Here is a 19,107-nt window from a genome sequence, read left to right as displayed (position 1 = left end):
TGTGAACACTCCCGGGTTCAGACAACACACAGTGTGAACATTCCCGGGTTCAGACAACACACAGTGTGAACATTCCCGGGATCAGACAACACACAGTGTGAACATTCCCGGGTTCAGACAACACACAGTGTGAACACTTCCGGTTCAGACAACACACAGTGTGAAAATTTCCGGGTTCAGACAACACACAATCTGAAAATTCCCAGGTTCACAACACATAGTGTGAACACTCCCGGGTTCAGACAACAGACAGTTTGAACATTCCCGGGTTCAGACTACACACAGTGTGAACACTCCCGGGTTCAGACAACACACAGCGTGAACACTCCCGGGTTCAGACAACACACAGTGTGAACATTCCCGGGTTCAGGCAACACACAGTGTGAACAATCCCAGGATCATGCAACACACAGTGTGAACATTCCCGGTTTCAGACAACACACAGTGTGAACATTCCTGGGTTCAGACAACGCACAGTGTGAACATTCCCGGGTTCAGACAACACACAGTGTGAACACTCCCAGGATCACACAAGACACAGGGTGAACATTCCTGGTTTCAGACAACACACAGCGTGAATACTCCCGGGTTCAGACAACACACAGTGTGAACATTCCCGGGTTCAGACAACACACAGTGTGAACATTCCCGGGTTCAGACAACACACAGTGTGAACACTCCCGTGTTCAGACAAAACACAGTGTGAACACTCCCGGGTTCAGACATCACACAGTGTGAACATTCCCGGGTTCAGCCAACACACAGTGTGAACATTCCCAGGATCAGACAACACACAGTGTGAACATTCCCGGGTTCAGACAACACACAGTGTGAACACTTGCGGGTTCAGACAACACACAGTGTGAACATTCCCTGGTTCAGACAACACACAGTGTGAATAATCTCGGGTTCAGACAACATACAGTGTGAACATTCTCGGCCTCAGACAACGCACAGTGTGAACATTCCCGGGTTCAGACACGGCCAAGTGTGAACATTCCCGTGTTCTGACAACACACAGTGTGAACATTCCCGGGTTCAGACAACGCACAGTGTCAACATTCCCAGGTTCAGACAACACACAGTGTGAACATTCCAGGGTTCGGACAACACACCGTGTGAACATTCCTGTGTTCGGACATCACACAGTGTGAACATTCCCTGGTTCACACAACACACAATGTGAACATTCCCAGGTTCAGACAACACACAGTGTGAACATTCCCGGGTTCACACAACACACAGTGTGAACATTCCCGGGTTCAGACAATGAACAGTGTGAACACTCCCGGGTTCAGACAACAGACGGTGTGAACATTCCCAGGATCAGACAACACACAGTGTGAATACTCCCGGGTTCAGACAACACACAGTGTGAACATTCCCGGGTTCAGACAACACAGAGCGTGAACACTCCCGGGTTCCGACAGCACACAGTGTGAACATTCCCGTGTTTGTACAACGCACAGTGTGAACATTCCGCGGTTCAGACAACACACAGTGTGAACATTCCCGGGTTCAGACAACACACAGCGTGAACACTCCCAGGATCACACAACACGCAGTGTGAACATTCCCGGGTTCAGACCATGCACAGTGTGAACATTCCCGGATACAGACAACACACAGTGTGAACATTCCTGAGTTTCAGACAACACAAGGTGTGAACACTCCCGGGTTCAGACCACACACAGTGTGAACACTCCCGGGTTCAGACAACACACAGTGTGAACACTCCCGGGTTCAGACAACAAACAGTTTGAACATTCCCGGGTTCAGATATCACCCAGTGTGATCATTCCCGGGTTCAGACAACACATAGTGTGAACACTCCCGGTTTCAGACAACACACAGTGTGAACATTCCCGGGTTCAGACAACACACAGTGTGAACATACGTGGGTTCAGACAACACACAGTGTGAACACTCCCGGGTTCAGACAACGCACAGTGTCAACATTCCCAGGTTCAGACAACACACAGTGAACATTCCAGGGTTCGGACAACACACAATGTGAACATTCCCGCGTTCGGACAATGCACAATGGGAACATTCCCGGGTTCAGACAACACACAGTGTGAACATTCCCAGGTTCAGACAACACACAGTGTGAACATTCCCGGGTTCACACAACACACAGTGTGAACATTCCCAGGATCAGACAACACACAGTGTGAACATTCCCGGGTTCAGACAACACACAGCGTGAACACTCCCAGGATCACACAACACGAAGTGTGAACATTCCTGGGTTCAGACTATGCACAGTGTGAACATTCCCGGGTACAGACAACACACAGTGTGAACATTACTGAGTTTCAGACAACACATGGTGTGAACACTCCCGTGTTCAGACCATACACAGTTTGAACACTCCCGGGTTCAGACAACACACAGTGTGAACACTCCCGGGTTCAGACAACAAACAGTGTGAACATTCCCGGGTTCAGATATCACCCAGTGTGAACATTCCTGGTTTCAGACAACACATAGTGTGAACATTCCCAGGTTCAGAAAACACACAGTGTGAACATTCCCGGGTTCACACAACACACAGTGTGAACATTCCCGGGTTCAGGCAACACACAGTGTGAACAATCCCGGGATCACACAACACACAGTGTGAACATTCCCGGTTTCAGACAACACACAGTGTGAACATTCCTGGGTTCAGACAACGCACAGTGTGAACATTCCCGGGTTCAGACAACAGACAGTGTGAACACTCCCGGGATCACACAACACACAGTGTGAATACTCCCGGGTTCAGACAAAACACAGTGTGAACATTCCCGGGTTCAGTTAACACACAGTGTGAACATTCCCGGGTTCAGACAACAAACAGTGTGAACACTCCCGTGTTCAGACAAAACACAGTGTGAACACTCCCGGGTTCAGACAACGCACAGTGTGAACATTCCCGGGTTCAGACAACACACAGTGTGAACATTCCCGGGATCAGACAACACACAGTGTGAACATTCCCAGGTTCAGACAACACACAGTGTGAACACTTCCGGTTCAGACAACACACAGTGTGAACATTCCCTGGTTCAGACAACACACAGTGTGAATAATCTCGGGTTCAGACAACACACACTGTGAACATTCTCGGCCTCAGACAACGCACAGTGTGAACATTCCCGGGTTCAGACACGGCCCAGTGTGAACATTCCCAGATTCAGACAACACACAGTGTGAACATTCCCGGGTTCAGACAACGCACAGTGTCAACATTCCCAGGTTCAGACAACACACAGTGTGAACATTCCAGTGTTCGGACAACACACAGTGTGAACATTCCTGGGTTCGGACATCACACAGTGTGAGCATTCCCGGGTTCAGACAACACACAGTGTGAACATTCCCGGGTTCAGACAACACACAGTGTGAACATTCCCGGGTTCACACAACACACAATGTGAACATTCCCAGGTTCAGACAACACACAGCGTGAACACTCCCAGGATCACACAACACGCAGTGTGAACATTCCCGGGTTCAGACTATGCACAGTGTGAACATTCCCGGGTACAGACAACACACAGTGTGAACATTCCTGAGTTTCAGACAACACATGGAGTGAACACTCCCGGGTTCAGACTACACACAGTTTGAACACTCCCGGGTTCAGAAAACACACAGTGTGAACACTCCCGGGTTCAGACAACAAACAGTGTGAACATTCCCGGGTTCAGATATCACCCAGTGTGAACATTCCCGGGTTCAGACAACACATAGTGTGAACACTCCCGGGTTCAGACAACACACAGATTGAACACTCCCGGGTTCAGACAACACACAGTGTCAACGTTCCCAGGTTCAGACAACACACAGTGAACATTCCAGGATTCGGACAACACACAATGTGAACATTCCCGCGTTCGGACAACACACAGTGTGAACATTCCCGGGTTCAGACAACACACAGTGTGAACATTCCCAGGTTCAGACAACACACAGTGTGAACATTCCCGGGTTCACACAACACACAGTGTGAACATTCCCAGGATCAGACAAAACACAGTGTGAACATTCCCGGGATCACACAACACACAGTGTGAACACTCCCGGGTTCAGACAACACACAGTGTGAGCATTCCCGGGTTCAGACAACACACAGTGTGAACATTCCCGGGATCAGACAACACACAGTGTGAACATTCCCCCGTTCAGACAACACACAGTGTGAACACTTCCGGTTCAGACAACACACAGTGTGAACATTCCCTGGTTCAGACAACACACAGTGTGAATAATCTCGGGTTCAGACAACACACAGTGTGAACATTCTCGGCCTCAGACAACGCACAGTGTGAACATTCCCGGGTTCAGACACGGCCCAGTGTGAACATTCCCGGGTTCAGACAACACACAGTGTGAACATTCCCGTGTTCAGACAAAGCACAGTGTCAACATTCCCAGGTTCAGACAACACACAGTGTGAACATTCCAGGGTTCGGACAACACACAGTGTGAACATTCCTGGGTTCGGACATCACACAGTGTGAACATTCCCGGGTTCAGACAACACACAGTGTGAACATTCCCGGGTTCAGACAACACACAGTGTGAACATTCCCGGGTTCACACAACACACAATGTGAACATTCCCAGGTTCAGACAACACACAGCGTGAACACTCCCAGGATCACACAACACGCAGTGTGAACATTCCCGGGTTCAGTCTATGCACAGTGTGAACATTCCCGGGTACAGACAACACACAGTGTGAACATTCCTGAGTTTCAGACAACACATGGTGTGAACACTCCCGGGTTCAGACCACACACAATTTGAGCACTCCCGGGTTCAGAAAACACACAGTGTGAACACTCCCGGGTTCAGACAACAAACAGTGTGAACATTCCCGGGTTCAGATATCACCCAGTGTGAACATTCCCGGGTTCAGACAACACATAGTGTGAACACTCCCGGGTTCAGACAACACACAGTGTGAACATTCCTGGTTTCAGACAACACACAGCATTTACACTCCCGGGTTCAGACAACACACGGTGTGAACATTCCCGGGTTCAGGCAACACACAGTGTGAACAATCCCGGGATCACACAACACACAGTGTGAACATTCCCGGTTTCAGACAACACACAGTGTGAACATTCCTGGGTTCAGACAACGCACAGTGTGAACATTCCCGGGTACAGACAACACACAGTGTGAACACTCCCGGGATCACACAAGACACAGGGTGAACATTCCTGGTTTCAGACAACACACAGAGTGAATACTCCCGGGTTCAGACAACACACAGTGTGATCATTCCTGGGTTCAGACAACACACAGTGTGAACACTCCCGGGTTCAGACAACACACAGCGTGAACACTCCCGGGTTCAGACAACACACAGTGTGAACATTCCCGGGTTCAGGCAACACACAGTGTGAACAATCCCGGGATCACGCAACACACAGTGTGAACATTCCCGGTTTCAGACAAAACACAGTGTGAACATTCCTGGGTTCAGACAACGCACAGTGTGAACATTCCCGGGTTCAGACAACACACAGTGTGAACACTCCCAGGATCACACAAGACACAGGGTGAACATTCCTGGTTTGAGACAACACACAGAGTGAATACTCCCGGGTTCAGACAACACAGAGCGTGAACACTCCCGGGTTCCGACATCACACAGTGTGAACATTCCCGGGTTCAGCGAACACACAGTGTGAACATTCCCGGGATCAGACAACACACAGTGTGAACATTCCCGGGTTCAGACAACACACAGTGTGAACACTTGCGGGTTCAGACAACACACAGTGTGAACATTCCCTGGTTCAGACAACACACAGTGTGAATAATCTCAGGTTCAGACAACATACAGTGTGAACATTCTGGGCCTCAGACAACACACAGTGTGAACATTCCCGGGTTCAGACACGGCCAAGTGTGAACATTCCCGTGTTCAGACAACACACAGTGTGAACATTCCAGGGTTCGGACAACACACAGTGTGAACATTCCTGTGTTCGGACATCACACAGTGTGAGCATTCCCGGGTTCAGACAACACACAGTGTGAACATTCCCGGGTTCAGACAACACACAGTGTGAACATTCCCTGGTTCACACAACACACAATGTGAACATTCCCAGGTTCAGACAACACACAGTGTGAACATTCCCGGGTTCACACAACACACAGTGTGAACATTCCCGGGTTCAGACAATAAACAGTGTGAACACTCCCGGGTTCAGACAACAGACGGTGTGAACATTCCCGGTGTCAGACAACACACAGTGTGAATACTCCCGGGTTCAGACAACACACAGTGTGAACATTCCCGGGTTCAGACAACACAGAGCGTGAACACTCCCGGGTTCCGACAGCACACAGTGTGAACATTCCCGTGTTTGTACAACGCACAGTGTGAACATTCCGCGGTTCAGACAACACACAGTGTGAACATTCCCGGGTTCAGACAACACACAGCGTGAACACTCCCAGGATCACACAACACGCAGTGTGAACATTCCCGGGTTCAGACCATGCACAGTGTGAACATTCCCGGATACAGACAACACACAGTGTGAACATTCCTGAGTTTCAGACAACACACGGTGTGAACACTCCCGGGTTCAGACCACACACAGTGTGAACACTCCCGGGTTCAGACAACACACAGTGTGAACACTCCCGGGTTCAGACAACAAACAGTTTGAACATTCCCGGGTTCAGATATCACCCAGTGTGATCATTCCCGGGTTCAGACAACACATAGTGTGAACACTCCCGGGTTCAGACAACACACAGTGTGAACATTCCCGGGTTCAGACAACACACAGTGTGAACATACCTGGGTTCAGACAACACACAGTGTGAACACTCCCGGGTTCAGACAACGCACAGTGTCAACATTCCCAGGTTCAGACAACACACAGTGAACATTCCAGGGTTCGGACAACACACAATGTGAACATTCCCGCGTTCGGACAACACACAGTGTGAACATTCCCGGGTTCAGACAACACACAGTGTGAACATTCCCAGGTTCAGACAACACACAGTGTGAACATTCCCGGGTTCACACAACACACAGTGTGAACATTCCCAGGATCAGACAACACACAGTGTGAACATTCCCGGGTTCAGACAACACACAGCGTGAACACTCCCAGGATCACACAACACGCAGTGTGAACATTCCCGGGTTCAGACTATGCACAGTGTGAACATTCCCGGGTACAGACAACACACAGTGTGAACATTACTGAGTTTCAGACAACACATGGTGTGAACACTCCCGGGTTCAGACCACACACAGTGTGAACATTCCTGGGTTCAGACAACACATAGTGTGAACATTCCCAGGTTCAGACAACACACAGTGTGAACATTCCCGGGTTCACACAACACACAGTGTGAACATTCCCAGGATCAGACAACACACCGTGTGAACATTCCCGGGATCACACAACACACAGTGTGAACATTCCCGGGTTCAGACAACACACAGTGTGAACATTCCCGGGTTCAGACAACGCACAGTGTGAACATTCCCGGGTTCAGACAACACACAGTGTGAAAATTTCCGGGTTCAGACAACACAAAATGTGAAAATTCTCGGGTTCACAACACATAGTGTGAACACTCCCGGGTTCAGACAACACACAGTTTGACCATTCCCGGGTTCAGACTACACACAGTGTGAACACTCCCGGGTTCAGACAACACACAGCGTGAAAACTCCCGGGTTCAGACAACACACAGTGTGAACATTCCCGGGTTCAGGCAACACACAGTGTGAACAATCCCGGGATCACACAAGACACAGTGTGAACATTCCCGGTTTCAGACAACACACAGTGTGAACATTCCTGGGTTCAGACAACGCACAGTGTGAACATTCCCGGGTTCAGACAACAGACAGTGTGAACACTCCCGGGATCCCACAAGACACAGGGTGAACATTCCTGGTTTCAGACAACACACAGAGTGAATACTCCCGGGTTCAGACAAAACACAGTGTGAACATTCCCGGGTTCAGTTAACACACAGTGTGAACATTCCCGGGTTCAGACAACAAACAGTGTGAACACTTCCGTGTTCAGACAAAACACAGTGTGAACACTCCCGGGTTCAGACAACACACAGTGTGAACATTCCCGGGTGCAGACAACACACAGTGTGAACATTCCCGGGATCAGACAACACACAGTGTGAACATTCCCGGGTTCAGACAACACACAGTGTGAACACTTCCGGTTCAGAAAACACACAGTGTGCACATTCCCTGGTTCAGACAACACACAGTGTGAATAATCTCGGGTTCAGACAACACACAGTGTGAACATTCTCGGTCTCAGACAACGCACAGTGTGAACATTCCCGGGTTCAGACACGTCCCATTGTGAACATTCCCGGGTTCAGACAACACACAGTGTGAACATTCCCGGGTTCAGACAAGGCACAGTGTCAACATTCCCAGGTTCAGACAACACACAGTGTGAACATTCCAGGGTTCGGACAACACACAGTGTGAACATTCCTGGGTTTGGACATCACACAGTGTGAGCATTCCCGGGTTCAGACAACACACAGTGTGAACATTCCCGGGTTCACACAACACACAATGTGAACATTCCCAGGTTCAGACAACACACAGCGTGAACACTCCCAGGATCACACAGCACGCAGTGTGAACATTCCCGGGTTCAGACTATGCACAGTGTGAACATTCCCGGGTACAGACAACACACAGTGTGAACATTCCTGAGTTACAGACAACACATGATGTGAACACTCCCGGGTTCAGACCACACACAGTTTGAACACTCCCGGGTTCAGAAAACACACAGTGTGAACACTCCCGGGTTCAGACAACAAACAGTGTGAACATTCCCGGGTTCAGATATCACCCAGTGTGAACATTCCCGGGTTCAGACAACACATAGTGTGAACACTCCCGGGTTCAGACAACACACAGTGTGAACATTCCCGGGTTCAGACAACACACAGTGTGAACATTCCTGGGTTCAGACAACACACAGTGTGAACACTCCCGGGTTCAGACAACACACAGTGTCAACGTTCCCAGGTTCAGACAGCACACAGTGAACATTCCAGGGTTCGGACAACACACAATGTGAACATTCCCGCGTTCGGACTACACACAGTGTGAACATTCCCGGGTTCAGACAACACACAGTGTGAACATTCCCAGGTTCAGACAACACACAGTGTGAACATTCCCGGGTTCACACAACACACAGTGTGAACATTCCCAGGATCAGACAACACACAGTGTGAACATTCCCGGGATCACACAACAGACAGTGTGAACACTCCCGGGTTCAGACAACACACAGTGTGAACATTCCCGGGTTGAGACAACACACAGTGTGAACATTCCCGGGATCAGACAACACACAGTGTGAACATTCCCGGGTTCAGACAACACACAGTGTGAACACTTCCGGTTCAGACAACACAGAGTGTGAACATTCCCTGGTTCAGACAACACACAGTGTGAATAATCTCGGCTTCAGACAACACACAGTGTGAACATTCTCGGCCTCAGACAACGCACAGTGTGAACATTCCCGGGTTCAGACACGGCCCAGTGTGAACATTCCCGGGTTCAGACAAAACACAGTGTGAACATTCCCGGGTTCAGACAACGCACAGTGTCAACATTCCCAGGTTCAGACAACACACAGTGTCAACATTCCCGGGTTCAGACAACACACAGTGTGAACATTCCCGGGTTCAGACAACACACAGTGTGAACATTCCCCGGTTCACACAACACACAATGTGAACATTCCCAGGTTCAGACAACACACAGCGTGAACACTCCCAGGATCACACAACACGCAGTGTGAACATTCCCGGGTTCAGACTATGCACAGTGTGAACATTCCCGGGTACAGACAACACACAGTGTGAACATTCCTGAGTTTCAGACAACACATGGTGTGAACACTCCCGGGTTCAGACCACACACAGTTTGAACACTCCCGGGTTCAGAAAACACACAGTGTGAACACTCCCGGGTTCAGACAACAAACAGTGTGAACATGCCCGGGTTCAGATATCACCCAGTGTGAATATTCCCGGGTTCAGACAACACATAGTGTGAACACTCCCGGGTTCAGACAACACACAGTGTGAACATTCCCGGGTTCAGACAACACACAGTGTGAACATTCCTGGGTTCAGACAACACACAGCATGAACACTCCCGGGTTCAGACAACACACAGTGTGAACATTCCCGGGTTCAGGCAACACACAGTGTGAACAATCCCGGGATCACACAACACACAGTGTGAACATTCCCGGTTTCAGACAACACACAGTGTGAACATTCCTGGGTTCAGACAACGCACAATGTGAACATTCCCGGGTTCAGACAACACACAGTGTGAACACTCCCGGGATCACACAAGACACAGGGTGAACATTCCTGGTTTCAGACAACACACAGAGTGAATACTCCCGGGTTCAGACAACACACAGTGTGATCATTCCTGGGTTCAGACAACACACAGTGTGAACATTCCCGGGTTCAGACAACACACAGTGTGAACGCTCCCGTGTTCAGACAAAACACAGTGTGAACACTCCCGGGTTCAGACAACACACAGTGTGAACGTTCCCGGGTTCAGAAAACACACAGTGTGAACATTCCCGGGATCAGACAACACACAGTGTGACCATTCCCGGGTTCAGACAACACACAGTGTGAACACTTGCGGGTTCAGACAACACACAGTGTGAACATTCCCTGGTTCAGACAAAACACAGTGTGAATAATCTCGGGTTCAGACAACACACAGTGTGAACATTCTCGGCCTCAGACAACGCACAGTGTGAACATTCCCGGGTTCAGACACGGCACAGTGTGAACATTCCCGGGTTCAGACAACGCACAGTGTCAACATTCCCAGGTTCAGACAACACACAGTGTGAACATTCCAGGGTTCAGACAACACACAGTGTGAACATTCCTGGCTTCGGACATCACACAGTGTGAGCATTCCCGGGTTCAGACAACACACAGTGTGAACATTCCCGGGTTCAGACAAAACACAGTGTGAACATTCCCGGGTTCACACAACACACAATGTGAACATTCCCAGGTTCAGACAACACACAGTGTGAACATTCCCGGGTTCACACAACACACAGTGTGAACATTCCCGGGTTCAGACAATGCACAGTGTGAACATTCCCAGGTTCAGACAACAGACGGTGTGAACATTCCCGGGTTCAGACAATGCACAGTGTGAACACTCCCGGGTTCAGACAACAGACGGTGTGAACATTCCCCGGTTCAGACAACACACAGTGTGAACATTCCTGGGTTCAGACTATGCACAGTGTGAACATTCCCGGGTACAGACAACAAACAGTGTGAACATTCCTGAGTTTCAGACAACACATGGTGTGAACACTCCCGGGTTCAGACCACACACAGTTTGAACACTCCCGGGTTCAGACAACACACAGTGTGAACACTCCCGGGTTCAGACAACAAACAGTGTGAACATTCCCGGGTTCAGGCAACACACAGTGTGAACAATCCCGGGATCACGCAACACACAGTGTGAACATTCCCGGTTTCAGACAACACACAGTGTGAACATTCCTGGGTTCAGACAACGCACAGTGTGAACATTCCCGGGTTCAGACAACACACAGTGTGAACACTCCCAGGATCACACAAGACACAGGGTGAACATTCCTGGTTTGAGACAACACACAGAGTGAATACTCCCGGGTTCAGACAACACAGAGCGTGAACACTCCCGGGTTCCGACATCACACAGTGTGAACATTCCCGGGTTCAGCGAACACACAGTGTGAACATTCCCGGGATCAGACAACACACAGTGTGAACATTCCCGGGTTCAGACAACACACAGTGTGAACACTTGCGGGTTCAGACAACACACAGTGTGAACATTCCCTGGTTCAGACAACACACAGTGTGAATAATCTCAGGTTCAGACAACATACAGTGTGAACATTCTCGGCCTCAGACAACGCACAGTGTGAACATTCCCGGGTTCAGACACGGCCAAGTGTGAACATTCCCGTGTTCAGACAACACACAGTGTGAACATTCCCGGGTTCAGACAACGCACAGTGTCAACATTCCCAGGTTCAGACAACACACAGTGTGAACATTCCAGGTTTCGGACAACACACAGTGTGAACATTCCTGTGTTCGGACATCACACAGTGTGAGCATTCCCGGGTTCAGACAACACACAGTGTGAACATTCCCGGGTTCAGACAACACACAGTGTGAACATTCCCTGGTTCACACAACACACAATGTGAACATTCCCAGGTTCAGACAACACACAGTGTGAACATTCCCGGGTTCACACAACACACAGTGTGAACATTCCCGGGTTCAGACAATAAACAGTGTGAACACTCCCGGGTTCAGACAACAGACGGTGTGAACATTCCCGGTGTCAGACAACACACAGTGTGAATACTCCCGGGTTCAGACAACACACAGTGTGAACATTCCCGGGTTCAGACAACACAGAGCGTGAACACTCCCGGGTTCCGACAGCACACAGTGTGAACATTCCCGTGTTTGTACAACGCACAGTGTGAACATTCCGCGGTTCAGACAACACACAGTGTGAACATTCCCGGGTTCAGACAACACACAGCGTGAACACTCCCAGGATCACACAACACGCAGTGTGAACATTCCCGGGTTCAGACCATGCACAGTGTGAACATTCCCGGATACAGACAACACACAGTGTGAACATTCCTGAGTTTCAGACAACACACGGTGTGAACACTCCCGGGTTCAGACCACACACAGTGTGAACACTCCCGGGTTCAGACAACACACAGTGTGAACACTCCCGGGTTCAGACAACAAACAGTTTGAACATTCCCGGGTTCAGATATCACCCAGTGTGATCATTCCCGGGTTCAGACAACACATAGTGTGAACACTCCCGGGTTCAGACAACACACAGTGTGAACATTCCCGGGTTCAGACAACACACAGTGTGAACATACCTGGGTTCAGACAACACACAGTGTGAACACTCCCGGGTTCAGACAACGCACAGTGTCAACATTCCCAGGTTCAGACAACACACAGTGAACATTCCAGGGTTCGGACAACACACAATGTGAACATTCCCGCGTTCGGACAACACACAGTGTGAACATTCCCGGGTTCAGACAACACACAGTGTGAACATTCCCAGGTTCAGACAACACACAGTGTGAACATTCCCGGGTTCACACAACACACAGTGTGAACATTCCCAGGATCAGACAACACACAGTGTGAACATTCCCGGGTTCAGACAACACACAGCGTGAACACTCCCAGGATCACACAACACGCAGTGTGAACATTCCCGGGTTCAGACAACACACAGTGTGAACACTCCCAGGATCACACAAGACACAGGGTGAACATTCCTGGTTTGAGACAACACACAGAGTGAATACTCCCGGGTTCAGACAACACAGAGCGTGAACACTCCCGGGTTCCGACATCACACAGTGTGAACATTCCCGGGTTCAGCGAACACACAGTGTGAACATTCCCGGGATCAGACAACACACAGTGTGAACATTCCCGGGTTCAGACAACACACAGTGTGAACACTTGCGGGTTCAGACAACACACAGTGTGAACATTCCCTGGTTCAGACAACACACAGTGTGAATAATCTCAGGTTCAGACAACATACAGTGTGAACATTCTCGGCCTCAGACAACGCACAGTGTGAACATTCCCGGGTTCAGACACGGCCAAGTGTGAACATTCCCGTGTTCAGACAACACACAGTGTGAACATTCCCGGGTTCAGACAACGCACAGTGTCAACATTCCCAGGTTCAGACAACACACAGTGTGAACATTCCAGGTTTCGGACAACACACAGTGTGAACATTCCTGTGTTCGGACATCACACAGTGTGAGCATTCCCGGGTTCAGACAACACACAGTGTGAACATTCCCGGGTTCAGACAACACACAGTGTGAACATTCCCTGGTTCACACAACACACAATGTGAACATTCCCAGGTTCAGACAACACACAGTGTGAACATTCCCGGGTTCACACAACACACAGTGTGAACATTCCCGGGTTCAGACAATAAACAGTGTGAACACTCCCGGGTTCAGACAACAGACGGTGTGAACATTCCCGGTGTCAGACAACACACAGTGTGAATACTCCCGGGTTCAGACAACACACAGTGTGAACATTCCCGGGTTCAGACAACACAGAGCGTGAACACTCCCGGGTTCCGACAGCACACAGTGTGAACATTCCCGTGTTTGTACAACGCACAGTGTGAACATTCCGCGGTTCAGACAACACACAGTGTGAACATTCCCGGGTTCAGACAACACACAGCGTGAACACTCCCAGGATCACACAACACGCAGTGTGAACATTCCCGGGTTCAGACCACGCACAGTGTGAACATTCCCGGATACAGACAACACACAGTGTGAACATTCCTGAGTTTCAGACAACACACGGTGTGAACACTCCCGGGTTCAGACCACACACAGTGTGAACACTCCCGGGTTCAGACAACACACAGTGTGAACACTCCCGGGTTCAGACAACAAACAGTTTGAACATTCCCGGGTTCAGATATCACCCAGTGTGATCATTCCCGGGTTCAGACAACACATAGTGTGAACACTCCCGGGTTCAGACAACACACAGTGTGAACATTCCCGGGTTCAGACAACACACAGTGTGAACATACCTGGGTTCAGACAACACACAGTGTGAACACTCCCGGGTTCAGACAACGCACAGTGTCAACATTCCCAGGTTCAGACAACACACAGTGAACATTCCAGGGTTCGGACAACACACAATGTGAACATTCCCGCGTTCGGACAACACACAGTGTGAACATTCCCGGGTTCAGACAACACACAGTGTGAACATTCCCAGGTTCAGACAACACACAGTGTGAACATTCCCGGGTTCACACAACACACAGTGTGAACATTCCCAGGATCAGACAACACACAGTGTGAACATTCCCGGGTTCAGACAACACACAGCGTGAACACTCCCAGGATCACACAACACGCAGTGTGAACATTCCCGGGTTCAGACTATGCACAGTGTGAACATTCCCGGGTACAGACAACACACAGTGTGAACATTACTGAGTTTCAGACAACACATGGTGTGAACACTCCCGGGTTCAGACCACACACAGTGTGAACATTCCTGGGTTCAGACAACACATAGTGTGAACATTCCCAGGTTCAGACAACACACAGTGTGAACATTCCCGGGTTCACACAACACACAGTGTGAACATTCCCAGGATCAGACAACACACCGTGTGAACATTCCCGGGATCACACAACACACAGTGTGAACATTCCCGGGTTCAGACAACACACAGTGTGAACATTCCCGGGTTCAGACAACGCACAGTGTGAACATTCCCGGGTTCAGACAACACACAGTGTGAAAATTTCCGGGTTCAGACAACACAAAATGTGAAAATTCTCGGGTTCACAACACATAGTGTGAACACTCCCGGGTTCAGACAACACACAGTTTGAACATTCCCGGGTTCAGACTACACACAGTGTGAACACTCCCGGGTTCAGACAACACACAGCGTGAAAACTCCCGGGTTCAGACAACGCACAGTGTGAACATTCCCGGGTTCAGACAACAGACAGTGTGAACACTCCCGGGATCCCACAAGACACAGGGTGAACATTCCTGGTTTCAGACAACACACAGAGTGAATACTCCCGGGTTCAGACAAAACACAGTGTGAACATTCCCGGGTTCAGTTAACACACAGTGTGAACATTCCCGGGTTCAGACAACAAACAGTGTGAACACTCCCGTGTTCAGACAAAACACAGTGTGAACACTCCCGGGTTCAGACAACACACAGTGTGAACATTCCCGGGTGCAGACAACACACAGTGTGAACATTCCCGGGATCAGACAACACACAGTGTGAACATTCCCGGGTTCAGACAACACACAGTGTGAACACTTCCGGTTCAGAAAACACACAGTGTGCACATTCCCTGGTTCAGACAACACACAGTGTGAATAATCTCGGGTTCAGACAACACACAGTGTGAACATTCTCGGTCTCAGACAACGCACAGTGTGAACATTCCCGGGTTCAGACACGTCCCATTGTGAACATTCCCGGGTTCAGACAACACACAGTGTGAACATTCCCGGGTTCAGACAAGGCACAGTGTCAACATTCCCAGGTTCAGACAACACACAGTGTGAACATTCCAGGGTTCGGACAACACACAGTGTGAACATTCCTGGGTTTGGACATCACACAGTGTGAGCATTCCCGGGTTCAGACAACACACAGTGTGAACATTCCCGGGTTCACACAACACACAATGTGAACATTCCCAGGTTCAGACAACACACAGCGTGAACACTCCCAGGATCACACAGCACGCAGTGTGAACATTCCCGGGTTCAGACTATGCACAGTGTGAACATTCCCGGGTTCAGACCACACACAGTTTGAACACTCCCGGGTTCAGAAAACACACAGTGTGAACACTCCCGGGTTCAGACAACAAACAGTGTGAACATTCCCGGGTTCAGATATCACCCAGTGTGAACATTCCCGGGTTCAGACAACACATAGTGTGAACACTCCCGGGTTCAGACAACACACAGTGTGAACATTCCCGGGTTCAGACAACACACAGTGTGAACATTCCTGGGTTCAGACAACACACAGTGTGAACACTCCCGGGTTCAGACAACACACAGTGTCAACGTTCCCAGGTTCAGACAGCACACAGTGAACATTCCAGGGTTCGGACAACACACAATGTGAACATTCCCGCGTTCGGACAACACACAGTGTGAACATTCCCGGGTTCAGACAACACACAGTGTGAACATTCCCAGGTTCAGACAACACACAGTGTGAACATTCCCGGGTTCACACAACACACAGTGTGAACATTCCCAGGATCAGACAACACACAGTGTGAACATTCCCGGGATCACACAACAGACAGTGTGAACACTCCCGGGTTCAGACAACACACAGTGTGAACATTCCCGGGTTGAGACAACACACAGTGTGAACATTCCCGGGATCAGACAACACACAGTGTGAACATTCCCGGGTTCAGACAACACACAGTGTGAACACTTCCGGTTCAGACAACACAGAGTGTGAACATTCCCTGGTTCAGACAACACACAGTGTGAATAATCTCGGGTTCAGACAACACACAGTGTGAACATTCTCGGCCTCAGACAACGCACAGTGTGAACATTCCCGGGTTCAGACACGGCCCAGTGTGAACATTCCCGGGTTCAGACAAAACACAGTGTGAACATTCCCGGGTTCAGACAACGCACAGTGTCAACATTCCCAGGTTCAGACAACACACAGTGTCAACATTCCCGGGTTCAGACAACACACAGTGTGAACATTCCCGGGTTCAGACAACACACAGTGTGAACATTCCCGGGTTCACACAACACACAATGTGAACATTCCCAGGTTCAGACAACACACAGCGTGAACACTCCCAGGATCACACAACACGCAGTGTGAACATTCCCGGGTTCAGACTATGCACAGTGTGAACATTCCCGGGTACAGACAACACACAGTGTGAACATTCCTGAGTTTCAGACAACACATGGTGTGAACACTCCCGGGTTCAGACCACACACAGTTTGAACACTCCCGGGTTCAGAAAACACACAGTGTGAACACTCCCGGGTTCAGACAACAAACAGTGTGAACATTCCCGGGTTCAGATATCACCCAGTGTGAATATTCCCGGGTTCAGACAACACATAGTGTGAACACTCCCGGGTTCAGACAACACACAGTGTGAACATTCCCGGGTTCAGACAACACACAGTGTGAACATTCCTGGGTTCAGACAACACACAGCATGAACACTCCCGGGTTCAGACAACACACAGTGTGAACATTCCCGGGTTCAGGCAACACACAGTGTGAACAATCCCGGGATCACACAACACACAGTGTGAACATTCCCGGTTTCAGACAACACACAGTGTGAACATTCCTGGGTTCAGACAACGCACAATGTGAACATTCCCGGGTTCAGACAACACACAGTGTGAACACTCCCGGGATCACACAAGACACAGGGTGAACATTCCTGGTTTCAGACAACACACAGAGTGAATACTCCCGGGTTCAGACAACACACAGTGTGATCATTCCTGGGTTCAGACAACACACAGTGTGAACATTCCCGGGTTCAGACAACACACAGTGTGAACACTCCCGTGTTCAGACAAAACACAGTGTGAACACTCCCGGGTTCAGACAACACACAGTGTGAACGTTCCCGGGTTCAGAAAACACACAGTGTGAACATTCCCGGGATCAGACAACACACAGTGTGACCATTCCCGGGTTCAGACAACACACAGTGTGAACACTTGCGGGTTCAGACAACACACAGTGTGAACATTCCCTGGTTCAGACAAAACACAGTGTGAATAATCTCGGGTTCAGACAACACACAGTGTGAACATTCTCGGCCTCAGACAAAGCACAGTGTGAACATTCCCGGGTTCAGACACGGCACAGTGTGAACATTCCCGGGTTCAGACAACACACAGTGTGAACATTCCCGGGTTCAGACAACGCACAGTGTCAACATTCCCAGGTTCAGACAACACACAGTGTGAACATTCCAGGGTTCAGACAACACACAGTGTGAACTTTCCTGGCTTCGGACATCACACAGTGTGAGCATTCCTGGGTTCAGACAACACACAGTGTGAACATTCCCGGGTTCAGACAAAACACAGTGTGAACATTCCCGGGTTCACACAACACACAATGTGAACATTCCCAGGTTCAGACAACACACAGTGTGAACATTCCCGGGTTCACACAACACACAGTGTGAACATTCCCGGGTTCAGACAATGCACAGTGTGAACATTCCCAGGTTCAGACAACAGACGGTGTGAACATTCCCGGGTTCAGACAATGCACAGTGTGAACACTCCCGGGTTCAGACAACAGACGGTGTGAACATTCCCCGGTTCAGACAACACACAGTGTGAACATTCCCGGGT

Source organism: Somniosus microcephalus, chromosome 9 (assembly GCF_052327205.1).
Source record: "Somniosus microcephalus isolate GS21.2 chromosome 9, FLI_Smic_1.0, whole genome shotgun sequence".
Classification (NCBI taxonomy): Eukaryota; Metazoa; Chordata; class Chondrichthyes; order Squaliformes; family Somniosidae; genus Somniosus; species Somniosus microcephalus.
Note: the sequence above shows the minus strand (reverse complement) of the source record.